The sequence below is a fragment of the Pseudopodoces humilis genome, chromosome 3 (genome assembly GCF_049639895.1).
Source record: "Pseudopodoces humilis isolate 2021_Gansu_Grassland_sample_001 chromosome 3, ASM4963989v1, whole genome shotgun sequence".
Taxonomy (NCBI): domain Eukaryota; kingdom Metazoa; phylum Chordata; class Aves; order Passeriformes; family Paridae; genus Pseudopodoces; species Pseudopodoces humilis.
The window spans coordinates 16,298,367-16,315,059 of NC_142202.1; positions in this window are offsets into that span (position 1 = coordinate 16,298,367).

Here is a 16,693-nt window from a genome sequence, read left to right on the forward strand (position 1 = left end):
AGGTCTCTTGTTATGTTCAAGAGGGAGAAGTTTTAGATATGCACTGTGAAGTATTCATTTGTAACGTGAACTTTCTCTGCTGCCAATTCTTTTTCTCCCTATGAGCAAGTAGGGGACTTAATTTTCTGAGACTGTGCTCGCTCGTTTTGCAAATGCTGCACTGACATACAACAGATTGTAGCAATGTTCTGTAGCTATTAGGAATTAAAATAGGAGGAAAATGGTATTTTTAAGCTAGTTCAGCAAAATAAGAAATTGCGAATCTACACTGCGAGCTTAATGCACCCAACTAATGTTGGCAAGAGTTGTGAATGTAAAAGTGAAGGTTGTCAGAATCAGGAAGGCAATAGTGACAGAAGCTGTTGCTCAGGCAGTGGGAGCTGACATTAGCAGTGTGCATGGGCACTGAAAGTCCCGTTGTAAGTGGACTCAGGTGAGGACACCTGGGAAGGAAGGCTGGTTCATTGTTTTAGCAATTCACCCAGCTGCAAAAGGCTTCTTGTGCTATCAATGTGCTATCAGTGTAAACCACTGCCTGCTAAGCTATATTTATTTTCTTCCTGAGATTCATCTATTTCTTTTCTATTTCTCCTGCCAGAACTGGAAGATTACTTTAAATTGCTTTTTGGCATAGATGAACACCTGCTTAAATTCCTTTTAATCTAGAATGGGATTAATGTTGCATTTGCTGATCTTGTGAGTTATTCTCGCCCACAGGAAGCCTATACCTGGTACACTGATTTAAAGAGATGAGTCAAGTGCAATGGGGACTGGGCAGGAAGTATTCCCAAAACCCTGAAAGGGGTGTTTATGGTGGAAACTATTCCATTTCTGGATTTCTTAAGCAAAAAGAGGTAGCAGCTAGATAGATGCTGGGGAGAGGACTATGGTGAGCTCAGGGAAAGACTATCGTAACTGCTTTTGGTTTTCAAAGGCTGAGGGAGAGAGGACAGCCTGCAGTTTTCTACTCTTGAATAAAACTACCTAATTCAATCTTAGTCACTTTATTTCAGGGAGATTGCAGTTTTCAGTGGTACTTTCCATCCCAAAGTGATTTTCTGTGCTAGAGGAGGCCTAGGGCTCTTTGCTGAGGAAATCTGCGCTGGGCTCTGCGTCACAAATAGCTGGCAAAAATGTCACTGCAGCATCTGATTCTCCTGGGCTCTGAAGGAATGCTGGCTGAGGCAGCTGGAATACTTATTATTGATATGGTTGTAGGGAACTGTCCAGCCATGTCACCAGAGACTGAGAGATTCAATTACATGATCTCAGCCCAAGCACTCCAGTGCCTTATCTGCAAGGCCAGTGCGCATTCCTCTTGTGAAGTCCTTACTCTGGTAGCTTGGGAAACTTTGCTCCAGTGCACTTCTGTGTTGAATAGACTTCTCTGTTAGATTTCACTGCATTTAAAAAAGCATTTCAAATGCCCAATTAAACTGGAAAATCCATGCTCAACAGATTTAAGTATGATTCTCCATTTAGTCATTATCATTAATGAAGTCATAACTTCCTGAGTTGTTCCTGTGTGTCCTTAATTAACACCTCTGTTCTGTGTCTATCCTCTCACTGTGGAAGTGATGCTGTGGGGTTTTTTCTAGTTTTTGGATCCCTCATAGACCTCAATATGCATCAGCATCTCCCCAGTCCACCAGGTCCTGCTAATTTCTGGTCACTCTGGTTGTTTTTTAACACTCTCATCCCTGAAAGAGTCTCCACATTCCTCTTACTCAGCAGCAACACCAAGTGCTGTGGACAGCAGCTTTCCCCAAAGGTGTTTGCTGTTTTTTGAGATGGACACCTTGCAAGTGGCTGCAAAGGGCTGCAGCTCTGAAGTTTGTCCCTGTAAGAAGCTGCATCCTCAGGAGTTTTACTTTCCTCTGGCACATCTAGCATGGCTTTTACGGAGCTCAGGCAGGACTTATTTCACTCAGTTGTCCACGTGAAAGTGACAGGGGTGAAGCATGATGGACTTCACTCCTTTGATTCATATGCTGCTGTATTTTTTTGTATTTTTTATTTGAGTTTTTTTTCCTTTTATTTTTAATTTTTTTTTAGTTAATTACTTGATTTTTCTGAGACAGATCCCATCTGGCCCTGATGTTTTGTCAGCCTTGTGGCATTCTAAAAAATTTTATAACTATTTCTGGCACTATCTCAATTTCTGACTATTTCTGCTTTCTTCCTGAAAATGTATGGCTGTTCTTGGCATCTTCTCCACGTTCCCCATTCCTTATAAACATTGCAGAGAAAACTTGCTTTATCCATGTCTGCTCCTTCTGTATATAATTTACCTTTCTACTTTGTGGAAGAGCTGTCCCCTCAAATGTGCCATGTTCTCAGCTCTCTGTAATTCTTCTTTGTCAGAGGGAGAAGTAGTTCTGCCAGCCTCCACTTGCTGCTTTTCCTATCAGCTTACTTTACATTTCTGATTTTTGTCTCCAGAGGTTTCTGTTCACCTCAGTAGTCTGCATGGGATTTTGATCCCAAACTGCCTTCCAGCACACAGAAAAGGAGTACTCGCTATTGTAAATTTTGGGGTGTTATTTTCATTTCTAAAGCAGATTTCTTTAATACTAGAAGTCCTTAAAATCGCTTTCAAATTATCTAAGTGTGGAAAACATGCCACTGTGGGAAGATCAACAGAAGATTTGATCACTTTGCATAAATGCCTATATGAAGAGAGGTGATCTCTCCAGCCCTGTTGACAAAGGCATGAGCAGACGGGTAGTTTGCCATCTAGTTGTGCCTTTCTTAGGGTGACCTGTTTGATGTCCGTCTATTTGTCTTGCTTATGAGTGGAAAGTTAAACTTGTAAAAGCTTGTATTTTCCCAGTTTCCTACAGACTGGTCCCAAATCTCTTTGCTCCTTTTATTTATTAACAGCATTCTGATGAGTATTTCAGAAGTTGTTTTGCTGCTGTACCCCAAGCTCTACTCTCTCTGTAAAATTAATCTGGAGCTCTTTGGCCAGTTCATAACCTTGAATCTTTTTCTTTTTTTTCTTTAGTCTTCTCTCTGTCTCCATAGCCTACTGTCCTTATTCCTCCTGTTCAGCTAGGGGAGCTTTCCAACCTAAGTGATTTCTGTGCACGTACAAAGGTATCGTGGATACACCTTTGATCAGTAATGTCAAACTATTGAGACTGTGTCTCAAAATATGCCCACTGGCATATTTCCATGGCTTTGGTGTGATGGTTGGACTCTCTCCATACATACTCATTGGTGTCTCCAGTTCAATGGAGGATTAAGAATCCAGCAAGTTGCAGCTGGTGTGCCTGAAAGACACAAGCAGCAAACAGGCCTTGAAATTGTGAACTATTACGAGTCTGCAGAAGTCTGTCACTACTGTCAGGGACTGAAGTGATTTGATAGCTCTGTCAGCCTAGCAACATGACAATACTTCAGGAGAGTTTTTAAAACTTACCCCATATTTTTCCCTTGTCAATAAGATTTGTTATTATTTGGTGTTTGCTAGCCTTTCTGTAAGCTTGAGAGAGACTCCTGCCAGAAGCACTGTCAGAGTAAACTCCCCTGCATTCTAGGGGGGAGGGGGGAAATCGGTCTGAACACTGGAATAAAATCATAATTAATAACATTTGGAGGCACTTTTTGCAGTAGAGCTGTCCAGTCTTGTGCTGTGCCATTACTGTGAGCTCTGATGGCCCACTTGTAGCTTGGCTTTCCAAGGATATTTTTGTGAACCCGTATTGATCTACATGTTCCTTTTAGATCTAGGCAAGATGTCTGACCTCCGCTGGCCTTGGTGGTTTCCCACAAGAGTAGTTTGCATCCATAACTGTGCTAATTCCCTAATGACATGCTGTCTACTGCAGTATCCTATTTTGGGACTTTCTCAGTAGCGCTGGTCAGTGGGAGAAAATGTCCCGTAAAACCCATACGGATCTGTTGGATACCAAGGTTGCATCAACAGCATCTCAGTAGGGCTGGAGAGTAGCAACAGGAGGAATATTGGGATTTGTAGGGGAATCTGAGTGGGTAGGATCTCTCTCTCACTTGGTCTCTTAGCAACAGCAGGCCCAACGGGTATGGCACTGCTTGCTGGGGGTGTGAGTCCCCTTTGTCAGAGAAGAAGAGCAGAACTTCAGCACAGAGGAGCTGGAGAAATGAGGGGGGGAAGTATGAACCATATTAGCCTGGGGGAGAAACAATGAAAGGCAGCTTACCTGGTACACAGCCACCAATGAACAGGTTATTCTTTTAGCAGCAACGGGATGGCAGTGAGAAAAAGGTGTCCTAGGCTCTCGCAAAGCATGGTGTGTGCAGCCTTCGGCTTCATTCATATCCCTTCCTGTTAATGCGCCCCACAGGGGCTTTCAATATGGGTAGTAATGAATGTGTGAGCTGGCCAGCTGCTCACCTGCTGCCTTTGCCTGAGCCCAGAACATGCCTGGCTCACCTGTGCCTTGCCACAGCACAGCAGTGCCACCCCAGACCCTCCTGCTCAGTCCATCCTGCTGCTGCACCACAGAGCAGCGGGAGATTGCAAGAGCAGAGGCCAATGCTGAGCTTTGGTGCTTCTGCCACTCAGATGCCTGAGCCCCAGATTCCTCCTCTGCATTATAAGCTCTTGCAGAACTGGTTTCTGAGGGTCTGTCCCAATGGATTTCTTGGGCCGGGGGAGTTCAGTGTGCAACACTGTGCCTAAAAGCTGTGTTTTGCAGCTAAATCTGTAATGCTCTGTGTTAACTGTGTTCACTGCAGCGATGATTGTGGTGGAACACAAGACTGAATCACACATAAGTCATTTCCTACATTATTGCTTTTCTGAAATACGGGGTATGTTTGCTATCTAGCAGGTAGGCTGTGTTTTTTTCCTTAATGTAAATAGTAGGCTTTTTGTATATAAAATACCCTAAGTCATTGTGGGAAAGGAGAGGTGAAGAAAGGAGGATGGGACATGAATACCAATATTCTGCTTAACCTTCTTCCTCCTCCTGAAAAAACATCAATGCTTTTTTTTTTTTTTTTCCTTGGGAATGGTGACATTTGCTTCTTTATACCTGGAGAGGCATTGTGTTAAAGCCATTATGAAACATTATAGGTGGTGGTGGCAGCATAATGGCAGCTTCCAAAGACCCTCTTTTTCATAGCTGCCAGGTTGATGCTGAATTAAAGTGTCTTCAGAATAGCAGTATTATTTCTTTTTTACCTTTATATCTTTCCTTGTTTTTTTTCTTTTTTAATGCCACATTAACACATAAAATAGAAAAGGAAAAAGGATTCTCATTTTTGCTGTAAACCCTCTCTTTGTGACTGTTAGTGGCATTGGGAATGATGCGAAGTATTCCATAAGGCAAAATCAGAACTGGAACAGAGTTGTAGTCTCAGCTGTTTATCCTAGCACTGGCTGTTACAGTTCAACCTTCTCTGCAAACACAGACCCTGAATTCTCTTCAAAAATTACCCAGAATCAGCTCTGAGCACTGTGACAAACCTCACACTGCAGATATCCTGTTCAAAGTGTTGACATTTACTTATGACTGCAGAAGGTTTATCTGCCTCCACTCTCCTTCCAAAATATCCCCAAAATGTACGTTTTTAAGGTGACTGGTATTATATTGTAAGGGGAAATGCTTAATTACTGGCAGCCTGAGGGACTGTCTTCCATATCAGATATCTCTTGGGGGACCCTTACGTATCTACAGCATATCTGCAGCCACCACTGATTCCAGATGTAACCGAGGGGGCACTGAATTGTGAAGAGGGCTGACCCTTGGCATCTCTAATTTAGACTGTCTCATGCCTGGCTTCAGGAAATGTTCCTGTATAAATTGATCTGTGTAATAGCTACAGGTGAGAAGTCTTTTACAGTTCTCCTTATGCTGTAATATCTGTTCCAATATTGGGTGTAAATTGTCCTGTGTTATGGTGCTGCCATGTCTGACTGTGCTGTGAATCAGCAGTGAGAGAGAGCAAACACAGAGCTGGTGCCATTGGCCTATCAGGATTAAAAGGAGAAACTAACAAAAATGAATGTACTGGAAAGGAGAGAAGGGATGTAGGTGTATGAACCTTCAAAAGAAAAGCTCCTAATCTGTGATCAGTGGTGATCTGTGTGTCATAAGAAGCTGACAATGGGAAAATCTGCTAGAGGAACTAAAAATCAAACTTTATTTGTCAAAAATGTCTGAAAGCATGTAGTCAACTGGCAGGCCTGCTAGGGCTCCATAAGGTTCTTTAATGAAATCAGTAACTACTTCCAAAATGCAGCCAGCTTGATCCCTGTACTGAGAAGGTGCTAGGTAGGATCCTGACAGCCTTTTGTCAGGCTGGGGTTTCCTCCAGAGAACAGAAAATTCCATTTAAATGCTAACTAAAAATAATTCTGTAAGAAGCCTAAAAGAAAATAATAGATAAAAATCAGCAGGATTCTTTAAAAAGAGATTGATCTCCTGTAGTATATATAAATTGATGCTGCTTCAAACAACGTTAGTGAGAAATTTGGCTCCACAGCCCTGGCATTTATCTTTTAAAATTTAAAAAGTGAGGAGTTACTCTGAAAAACATTGTGTTGAAAGAGTATAGAAGCTCACCATTACTTTTGAAGCATGACTGTGCCATAACATTTGCTTTGAAATCCCTGAGTCTGTATTGCAGCAGAGAATCTGACCCACGGACTCTTCCTCTGCCCAAGAAGCGTGTTCTGTCCCTCACATCACCCAAGCAAGAGAAAATCTACAAATAGTGCTGAGCTGACAGTTCTGCTGGTAGTGCCAGAGACAGGATAAAATCCAGCTCATTCCCCTGTGCTTGCTGCTTCATTAGTAAAGATAAGATTTACAAAAGCACGTAGAACAGATAAACTGAGCAAGAATTCCTTCTGTAAACTCAGAATTCCAACTTGCTTTTTAAGGTGTTTCCAGCAAACTGTTTCCAGAGTTCAGAGGAGATGCTGTCAAAACATTCTGTGTTTATTGTATTGCTCAGGCAGCGTGGAGAAGGTGAGGCCAGTGTTTTCCACAGTGTTGTCATGAGCAAAGGGGAACTGCAGCATCATAACTGAATCTCTCAGTGAGGCTGAAAACTGACTTGCAGCTGGTATTTATATCAGGATGGAAATTACCCTCTCATTTCTTTTCATGTAAAGATGCACTCTGAAATCTGTACTTAACCAGAAATATCTGGGCAGTGTAAGGGAGGCTCACTGTAAGGAACACAAAAGGTCTCTGCTGCAAGGCCTCTGTATTGACCCACTTCTGACTGAACAATGCTGCACCACTGTCAGGGGTTTGGGTTTCTCACTTGGGTGCTCTGAAACAATTGAAGATTTTTGCCCACTGTCATGCTAAACTAGGTTTGAGATTGAATTGGAACTCTGGATCATGACTATGTGCACTTAAAAGCTGAATTCAAGTGTGAACTCTTCATCCAGGAACCTCCTCTAGGGCAGATTAATTACTCTAATGGCACAAAGTGAACTTCACGGGATAACAGTTCAAAAGAGTATTTCTTCAACAGCACAGGTGGTACAGTCACCATCCCTGGAGGCCTTTAAGAAAAGGGCTCAGGGCAGTGGTCTAGTCGACCAGGTGGTGTTTGGTCATAGGCTGGATTTATCTCAGAGGTCTTTCCAACCTAACTGATTCTGTGAGATGCTCTTTACCTTGTCCTTACAGATAACTCAGGACCCAGCAGGTCTCATTCTAACACGACTCAGAAATGTGAGCAATGCTTTGCACATCAGGTACCTCTTTGTTGCACCAGCGCACGAGCTGTGCTGTCTCTGCCACGTTTCCAAGTCTTACTTACCACTCTAGTCTTATTCTTCTCTAAGTTCCACCTCTTCTAAATGACCAAATGAAGCATTTGAGTTTCCTTCTCTTTTAAATTCAGCAGCTCCACTTGACCCTTTAAAGTACAGATACTGAACCAGTGTTTGAACTAAATGCCATTTCTAAGCAAACACCCACAAAGTTATTAGGCATTTGCTCAACAAAGTAAATCCAAGTTAGATTAAAAGGACCAAGCTGAGACCCATCTGCTTTTTAAATATTAATTGGCTCAGTCCCCAAAACCAAAAGTGCTATTTTTTTTTTTTTTAATTGGGAGTTGTGATTGTCTTCTGAAATATTTTACAAGATAAAATTAATTTATCTCTCTGGCAGTACTTGACATGACCCACAGCTGTTTCTACTGTGCCTGCCTGGCTAGGAGAATGTGTTTTTACAAGTACTCTAAAGTGTAGTTAATAGTAATGCAGAGAGGATTATGCTTGCTTTTGTAGGATCAGGTTTGCTCTCGTAATGGAAAGAAACCTCTGCTCAAAACTTTATCTCAGTAAACTCAGGAAATGATGTGACTTTCTGTGGGGAGGACCTTACACAGAAGCCAAATAAAACTTAAAAATTGTTCAGTGTCTTCAAAGCAAAGAACAAATTGCTGACCAGGCTGTTCTCCAAACTTTTCAAAGATGTTTACAAGAATTGTTCTTCTGGTGGCTCTTCAATGCAGTATCAGTTTACCTTTCCTTGTGGTGTTAATCTTAAAAACTAGAAGAGAATCAGAAAATTTAGAAGCAACAGCTGATGAAGCAGCTAGTGTAAATAACCTGTCTGAATATTTTTGCTTTTATTGAGTCCTGTTTTCATTACAAAATAAGAAGCATGTCTTTTAAGGGTGGAGATAATGGATATTAAACTGATGTTTTTGTCAGCAGTAAATTAAAAATTTTACTGCTTTTTGTAAGTAAGAGTTTGTCATACTTTACATGGGAACATCAGAAAGGCCACATTTGCTCAGAGTGAAAGTCCATCTGGCTCAGCATCCTGTCCCTGGGCAGTGGCCAAGAAATTATGCCTAGGGGTGAGTATGAGAACACAGAAAATCAATACTGATTCTTCAGGATATGTCTCCAGCCATGAGCTGCCAGCAACTCGTGAACTTCCAGTTTTTCTCAGTGCATTTTTCAAGACTAATAGAATCCAATTTTATATCTGAGGGAAAGAAAAGGATAGATGATGTAAATCCTGAGACGTGTCTGTTGTTAGTGATGCCCACAGGGTGCTCAAAGAAGAGGAGCTGCTTGTGTTCCCCAGCCAGAGTCTGTAACTCAAGGACAGCAGTGCTTCCCATTCATTCTCCATCTTACCTCTTTCCACAGTTTGACTTATCTCTTCCTGGTCATATACAAGCTGCCTCGCTGTTCAGAAACAGGATATATTGCCAATTTTTTCTCCTCTTCCCTCACCATCCCTTGGTTCTCTCCTGTTCACTAATCAGGCAATGAGCCATTTCCCCACTGCACACACCTCTAGGTTGGCTGCAATATGTGACAAGGGAGCATAAAGCCACCTCCCCTCACAGTATTTCCAGGGAGAACAGAAGCAGGTTCCCCAGGGACCTCTGCATAGGCCTCCTGATCTCCCCAAGGCTGGAAGACCGAAGGTGGGAGCTTCATCTGCCTGTTAAATTAGCCCAGGGAAAAAGTATCTGTGTTTGTGAGCACACCTCCCAGCACAGAGTTTTCCTGTAAAGCCTTTGACTGCATAAAGTCAGTGCTGAAGTCTGAGCCAGTTTTATCCAGGACGCTACATCCAGGAAGATTAGTGGCAATCAAAACCTTGTAGGTGAGAAAAGCAAATGCTCAATCAAATATGAAGTAATTCATCTGGAAGGCATATCCTGTGCTGTAGTTTTAAATTAACAGCCTTTTTTTCAATTTGCTGTAGACAGCAGACTGGTGAAGCTCTGAATGCAGACCCCTATAGGATCTAAGATTTGCAGGTGCACTGTCTTTCTAAAGTGAAATTGATGTGTTTCAAAAGTTGGTGCAGCTTACAGATGCGGCAAAGGAACATGTAACTGGAATGAGAGAATGCATCCAGCAGGAAAATTCTCATCTGTGGTGTTCATAGGTTGTTAGAATGGGAACAACATATTAGAGAGCTCTCCCTGTTAGTGCCTTGTCATGGGCATAGTTAAAGAGGTGTAACACATGTCAGTGGGAGCCTGGAACAACCTGCTCTGTGGCTCAAGTTTGAGCCAAATTGCTGCAATGCTCTTCCTTGTGTCAGCAGGACTTGGGATTCAGGCAGCTGGAAACTGAATTTGCCCCTCCAAGGAAGGACTTGGATGTGCATGTGGAAGAGCAATGTGTAGGCAGTGCTGGTGTTGAGTCTTCTCCAGACAGCTGAGTGCATACGGGTGAGCACGTCCTCGGTGGGCATGGAAGCTGCGGAAAGACATTTGCTAGGAACTGGGCTGAGATCTCCAACCTCTCCATATCAATTGCTGAACAGATGGTGAGCCATCATCCTCGTTATTTTTCACTCCAGACTCATGGAGACATGTGAGCTGGCAACTTCTTCTTCTCAGCTTGGGACCAACAGATCTTTAGAAGCCAAAACATTATTATTATCCTATTAATTTCTAGGGAACCGCTAAGATTTGGGTGCCTCCTTCTAAGTACATAGGATAGAGGCTAGTAATAATTCCCAAACGGTTTAAGTCAGTATGCATCTAATTTTGGTATAAACCTGCAAGATATACCTAAATTTCCTTTCTGCCAATCCCAAAACCATGTTTTGCTGAAAGGGTCATCGTTTGGGTATGATCACGTGAATGAAAAATTGCTATCCCTGCTCCCAGCTTCTTCTGGCAACAACTGTTCATGACACACTCCTGATTTTTGTAGTGACCTGCTGAAAGTGCCTTACTTGTACTCATTCCTGTCATGTTGGAACAGAGGATGTGTGTGCATGCAGCTGGTTACTGTTTGTTGCAGCACCGTGGGGATCTCTGGTTCAGGCTCAGTAACTTTTAAACCCCTTGGTGTGATATCAAGCATTCATCTGATGACACCATTCAAGTCAGATGGGTACAAAAGTAAATAAAAATATTTTGGTGAACAATTCATAGTGCCAAAGCTGAGCTGAGAAGCTAAAACCACAAGCATTGTCTCTGTTAGATAGCAAGGCAACAGAAGCTACAAAAGCCGTTCTTACATAACAAAGCAATTATGTTTTCTCAGTCTCACAAGTTTTTGACAACACAGCTTTCTCAGGCTTTTTACTGATAACACTTTGAGGCTCTTCAGGGAAAGTATGATAAATAAGCAGTCACTATTCCAAGTGTGATTTTGATCACCAATTTTTGCTGAAGAAATATCTTATGTTTTAAATCTACGCTGATACGCTCTCACACCTGAAAAAGGTCAAGTACCTGTCACTGAGGGAAGTAACAAGTCAATAAGTGAAGGTCCTTTATAGAATCAAAAACAAAACAAAACAAAAAAAGGCCATTGTACCTATGGGAGGGAAGCAAGAAGCCTAGGTTAACGGTCATGGTTAGAAAGAGAGCTAAGTAATGAAGTTGTCAGAGAGTTTTTACAAGCCATTTTTTATCCTAATCTTACTGAAATATTAAATTACATAAGCTGCAGAAGCAAGCTCCCTAGAGAAAACTGTACCATACATACAAATTAAAAATAAATTATAAATGGCTCTGTACAGGAAAATGTAATTCTTCCCATCAAAGGGTTGAATGGACCAGGGAGAACATGTCTCTTAGGGCTTACAGAAACACTTAGAGAAGGATACCATTTGTTGTTCTAAAGCAAAAAGATTAGTATTTGTGGCTGAATTTTTATGTTAGTTTTGCAAAGCAACAAAGACAACTAGGACTAGGCAACTAGGATTTAAGATAATAACGTGGAAAAATAAAGATGATTCTTAAACCCAGATTCCAGGTGCAAAAGGGTGTTGCGTGGGCGTTTTTGAGATCCAGACATGAAATTGCACATGTTGTGATTTGGCAGCTCAAGCACACCTCTCTGCTAGGAGCAGGGGCCCCAAAGACTCAGCCCATTTTCAGAATGCATCACATTTTTAAACCCTGGGCACGCCAGGAGCGTGTGCAGAGAGACCGAGCACTGGATGCATCAGCACTCCTTTAGGTGTGCAAGTGTACAAGTGAGCTCAGAGCGTTCTGCAGTGCTCAGCTGCTTCCAGAACTCCCACTCCTGTGGGAGCAGGAAGTGTACAGGCTCAGAGGTGTATCAGGCACCTGCAGCTCCCTTCCACATTCTCTAGAAATTCCAGGAGGCTGCTGGATGGGTCAGCATTTGGTTCTCTTGTGATAGCAGTTATTCCTGAGTGCCTGGGAAAAATAAAACCTCGTAGGTTTGGTATTGTTGCAGGCAGACAAAATGACAAAATTACTGAATTCGAGTGAAATTGCTGGCAGGATTTTCTAAGATAAAGTACTGCCTGCTACCTGTGAAAAATACCAATACACCTAAATACCTTTTTTCCTTGTGGGGTAATAATTCTGAGCTCCTTAATGACTGCAGATGCCAAGGACTCCCTCTGCATGTATTTTGAATGGTAGTAACTATAATAACTCTTAGCAAAGAACCTCAGCCACCTAGCTGAACTCCTGCTGTAGAAATTACTCAGGGGCAAGACTGATGATTCAGAAGGTGAAATATTACTTCACGTGGCATGTGGGTGTTCTGCTAAGGTTTCCATCCAAGGATCCACCTTGTTTGGTTTATGAGATCTGACAAAACCTCACAGACCTTGCTAGCAGACTGTAACACAAAGCACTGCACTAATTCAGAGGTGTCAGATCTGCCACCTGAGATAAAATACACAGGTACCATTCAAATTTCTTATTAAGCCCTCAGCCTTTCCCGTAGCAATGATTTAAATAGGTGAAGGGAGAATAAATTCAAGTTATGTATGGAAAATGCTGCTGAAAATAGCCTAGAAAAAATAATATTACTAAATATCAATGTGAAGTACAATGTGAAGGTCTAGTAAAATAATAAAATTTACACATATATCACATTTAGTCTCAAAGAACCTTGTAAACATTAGTTAACCTCTTATGCTACAGAAGTATAGAATCAATTCCTCTGTTTTATAGAGCTGTGTCAGACTTCCAAGGAAGAGCTCATACATTCAGAAAGCAGAACTGGCTGTGACCCTGGAGCATTGGTGACCTTTGTCCATCTGGAAAAGGTTATGACTCCTTTGTTACTTGATTTACTCACATAGGGAAAACAGATAGAAAGGTCCCTATCAGAGCAGCTCTGCAACAAGTGTGGTTCTTACTGCAGCTACATCCCGTAACCACCACAAACGGGGGAAATCGCTGGGAAATTCCTCTTTCCCAAGAAAAGGAGGAGCCAGGCAGTTCTGGCCTCCTGCTTGCCAGTTGCTGTAGACTCCAGCATGATGTCAGGGGTCACACTGCAGTGTCACACTAGAATATGGCCATCATCATGTTAGGAAATATCCATGAACAAGTGGCCTTTTAATATTAACAAAAAAGGGTCACAAGGTACAAGGGCATAAATTCATGATTAGGGCTGAACACATAAGGAACACAGAGAGGTGGACTTGGAAGAGCATCATTGAAGACCTCTACAGGTAACTGGTTTTCAGCTGGGGAGCTGCTTGGAGCCAGCTGAGCCCAGTTCCTGGCTAAGGTAGTTGAGTAGGGCCCTGGAGAGAGAGAAGGGTAGGAACATGTGGAAGGCACTTTGGAGTGCAGTTTCCCATCAGTGACCTAACAGCCACCAGGTAGGGAAGGGAATGTTCTTCCCTCAACCCCTGCATGGTCCTGCAGCTTTCCTTTTACTAGCTCTGGCATTTATTTGGCCACAGAAAAATTAAGTTCAGGTAGCAAAGCTGGCAGAGACCTCAGCTCCATGGAAGAGGAGGAACAGATTTCGCCTGGTTCACAGTGGCAATAGGCTGGGAAAAGGAATGGAGCAAGGCCAGCTCTGAGCAGAGTTGTGAGAGAGGCTGTGATTTCAGTTCCCCTTGGGATTCTCTTTGGATTTTACTTTTATTATTTATTTTATTTTGCTTTTGGAGGCTTTTTTACTGATTTATTTTTCCAATCAAAAATATTTTATGTGACTCAAAGAGTCAAACACTTTGCTTTAAAAGAAGTGAATGTCAGATCCTGTGAATAACTGCTGACTTACCTGTGAAGGCCTTTTACTTCCCTTAGCAACTGTCTGGTTAAAGAGAGCTGTGCTGGAAATATGCTTTGAAAATTTGTTTTCAGGAGATTAAAGTCTGATGGAAACACGCAGCTCTTGAATGAATGTCCTTTTGTTATGCTAAGATTGCCTACAGAAATGCTCACAGAAAATCTGCCACTACCGCTGTGTTTGTAGGGAAGGAACAATTTAATTGCAATAATAACAAGGTGATTCTGAAAGAATAAATAATGTCTGCAGCAAGCCATGCCTTAAGTGTAGATCATTGTTGCAGTGACATCTCCAAATGATTACTCATCACAGGAGAAGTCAGCTAGCATGGACTATGAAACTCAGTGACCCAGCAGTGGGAATGCTCTGGGAACAGTTTTCCTATTTTATTTCTTACCCTGACCTTTTCCCAGGAGTGAGGGAGAAATGATGCTATGGAAGCTGAGATTATTTTCATGAGGTTATCACAAGCAAAATGGCCTTTTCTGGATGAGCTGGACAATTCTTGGGGAAAGGGGAGAACCTAATTAAAACAGCTGTTATGTGTGACTGGGAATGGGACTTGAGTTCTCCCACTGACAGACTGCCAGCTTGGAGCAACAGTCATTGTAACCCTTTATCTTCTGAGACCTTTGGCAAAGTGAGTCCATGCCTCCTGAATCAGCATAATGACATGCTGGGAAAAGAAAATGGAAACATTCACCCTCTTCATGGGTGCTCTGTGGGCAAATGAAATGAGGCATTAATTTTTTATTTTTTTTTAATTGGATATATCATTAAAATAAATAACGCAAACTGCACTTGAATGTAATGGTAACACATATTTCTGTAAAGAGTGATTAAAGAGTGATTAACTTCTGGGAAGTATTTTTGTGGTTTGGTGTAATTATACAGTTGGTTTCTTATTAAGGCAAATCTCACCTTCTACATAAGCCTAGCTTTTTCTTCCTGCCTACGATTGATTGATTGATTTTATTTGTTTCTTTATTATTTGTGTATATTATGTGTGTGAATATTCTCCTGTATAGTATGATTTGTGATCACCAGTTGATTTGTCAGCTCTGAATTTAGAGGAGCTGGAGTTGATAGAACATGGTGACCCAAGGGTAGAATCATAGAATTGTAAAGGTTGGGAAAGACCTCTAGGATCATCAAGTCCCAGCTGTTATCCCAGCACCACCATCAAGTTCACCACAGAACCATTTTCTCAAGTGCCATATCCACACAATTTTAGAGCACTTTCAAAGATGGTGAACTCTGCTGTTTCTCTGGGTAGCCTGTTTCAATGCTTTCTGAGAGTAATTTTTTCTTAATATCCAATCTAAACCTTCCCTGGCACAATTTGAGGCCATGTCCACCCGTCCTGTCACTTGTTAGTTGGGAGAAGAGTCTGACCCCACTTGGTTACACCCTCCTTTGAGACAGTTGTGGAGAGTGATAAGGTCACCCCCAAGCTTCCTTTTCTCTAGGCTAAACAACCCCAGCCCCCTCAGACACCTCTCTTAAGACTTGTTCTCCTTTACCAGCTTTGTTTCCCTTCTCTGGACATGTTCCAGTGTCCCAATATCTTTCTTGTAGTGAGGGGTCCAAAACTGAGCCAAATATTCTAGGTGTGGCCTCACCAGTGCTGAATACAGGGGTAATTCTATTCCATTTTTTGTTGATCATGGAATTAATGTATTTGGCCTGGATCTGATACACTCAGATGAGTTAATTTAAAACCTGTTGTGCCTGTGCAAGCACATACCAAGGATTTGATTTGCTTGAACACCAAGAAGTGAATGAAGAATGAATGAATGAACAAAGCCAAAGCCATTCTCTTCTTCATTCAAGCAAAGACCCAGGTAATATAACTGGGGAAATGACTGAACTAGGCATGTATCTGGGGACTAATAATCATAGATTCTGCTCTTACTCTGCCAGGTGCATACAGCACTATATACACTCTTAATAACCAACGGGGACATGCATTACATGTACTGAAATTAAATAGAGTTGCAATCATGCTGCTTCCATCAGCTGCTGCAGCTTATTTACATAAAGGGAGGAAACCTTTGGAAGCTATTTCTTTTCCTGCCAGAACTGAGAGGACCAGCTCTTTCTAAAACACTGAAATAGATCAGCCAGTTCAAATATACCAAAGCAGACCTGAAACTCTGTATTTGGATTCACGTGTGACCCTAACCTTGGACCTGTCTTGGTTAAGCAAGCCAGCATAAAGTCACTGACTTGGAGAGCAGGGGAGTTCAACTTTGAGCTATTTCAGTAGAATTCAGACTGCACCCTGCTGTTTTCTTGCCTTACAGAGATGAGGAGGTGTTTGGTTTTTTTTTTTTATTTTTGCAGTTCTGAGTACTACTTTGCCATGACTTTAACCTGGTGGGAATCAGAATGGGAAATGCAAAGAGCCCCTTGTCTCTCTGCCATGGTTCCTTGGGGGCCCTTGGAATGGAGAGCAGCACAGTCTGCCCTCACTGAGAAGTTGTGATGATAAGGGAATCAAGTCATAAAGGGACTAAGTTAATTGGTGACAGTTGCCTGAGACAGATACCAAAATACAGCTTCCTTTTGTCTCATCTCTCCTAGTTACATGAAGCATTTGAAATAAATTTATTATTCTGTGTCTTAGACTGGAATGAATATAATTTATAGCATTTGCCAGTAGAAAGTGACGGAAAAGCTACCACAGAAAGCTGCTGAAGAAGTTTCATCCTTTTTTGTGTGTGT